This window comes from Triticum aestivum, chromosome 4A (genome assembly GCF_018294505.1).
Source record: "Triticum aestivum cultivar Chinese Spring chromosome 4A, IWGSC CS RefSeq v2.1, whole genome shotgun sequence".
In the NCBI taxonomy this organism is placed as follows: domain Eukaryota; kingdom Viridiplantae; phylum Streptophyta; class Magnoliopsida; order Poales; family Poaceae; genus Triticum; species Triticum aestivum.
This window is the reverse complement of record NC_057803.1, coordinates 63,561,446-63,562,827: the sequence shown is the minus strand read 5'-3', so window position 1 is coordinate 63,562,827 and position 1,382 is coordinate 63,561,446. Positions and strand designations below refer to the sequence as shown.

Genomic DNA, 1,382 nt, shown 5'->3' with positions numbered 1-1,382 from the left:
AATGATAAGCTCTTTGCTACACTAATGTGGTGTGTTTTTCCTAATGAACGTTTACTGGATTGAGGCTCCAGAGTAAAGACAAATGGGTGTAGTATTATATAACTATATTTGGAGAGAGGAACTTCTATCGCTAGTTCATTGATAATGTTGTGCCAAATCCAGTAATGTACTTTCATTAATTTTAATGGTAGAGGAAACATGATGTATTTTGTAGTAAATCTATAAATTTATAGAGCTGTAAAAGACACTACCTCGTATCGAAAATATACGTCCTTTTAGAATTTTACTCACGTATTATTGGTAAAATGCCATATTACCATGGAAGCGGATTTGTAGCACAGCGACGTCACGGCGTCGTTTCCCTTCATGAAGGCGTCGTCTTGATTGCTTGTGGCATGCTCGGTACTGGGTTTCGAGATTGGTACATTGTTTCGGGTCTTTTCTCTGGCTGGGTAGTTTTGCGCTGTGTTGTAGCTTCCGTCTGGGCTGAGCATCCCACGTCTCTCTGCTCCGGGCATCATGTCTGCGCCATCTTGTGGTTGTGCCATGTGATGTCCCCTCTCTTTGTTCAACTTCTTCTATCAATGAAAAGATACACCAGCTTCTATCAATGAAAAGATATAGGCTGCTTCTTTTGAGCGTTCTCCTAGGATCACTGTATGGTGTTCATGTATTATGAGAATAAATTGAAATATTGATATTTTTGAATATCTCTTCTCTTGTTTCTAGGAGGACCATCCTTCGAGCTCTTACATGTCTGGTTGGCAAACGACTTGTCATCTTTCTTGAAGAATTGCTCTTCAGAAAACAGCAATGCTGAATTTCAAGAAGGTGCGAGCAGGCGGGCAGGTCTCGTTCCTAAGAACCAGTTTTGCTGATCCAGTTTTGAATCAATTACGACGGAACAGCGCTGGTTCAAAGCCAACAGCTCTGTAAGCTCCTGGAAACTAAATTTTCCTGGGTCCCGGTGGCAGCGGAATTATGTTAGGCCAGTTGGTGGTAGTGTATGTAGGGCATGGAACTGGATCTGTAAATTATGGTACGTCTGTAGTACTTGCCATTTTCGATGGGAATATGTATGCATCAGGCCATGTCTGAAATGGCTGCTTAGTTTGTAGTCTCTCTCTCTGCAACAGATGAACAAAACTCTGCCCGAGTTATCGAAGACTGTCTCTCAGTTATTCTATCGTGATATTATCTATCAGAGATTTCTGCTCTAAGCTGTTTGCCGTCAGAGAAAAAGGTTTGGGGCATGTCTGATGGTAATGCTTAATGGGGGTATACATTCTGGGTTGAACTGTGTTACTCGGGAATGGCTAGAAATCCCCACGCCACCGCCCCACCACCCTGAACCGCCTCCACCCTGAACCCCAAGATAGATA

General features: G+C 42.8%; 1 protein-coding gene across 1 annotated transcript in view; it reads left to right on the top strand.

Annotated features, from left to right (window-relative positions):
* The window catches only part of LOC123085158 (protein OBERON 4), a 7,149-nt gene extending 5,929 nt beyond the window's left edge, over positions 1–1,220 (top strand). The window contains exon 3 of the mRNA XM_044506759.1: positions 730–1,220. The gene's annotated coding sequence lies outside the window, so the exon portion shown is untranslated. The remainder of the gene's footprint in view (positions 1–729) is intronic.
* The last annotated feature ends 162 nt before the right edge of the window (positions 1,221–1,382 follow it).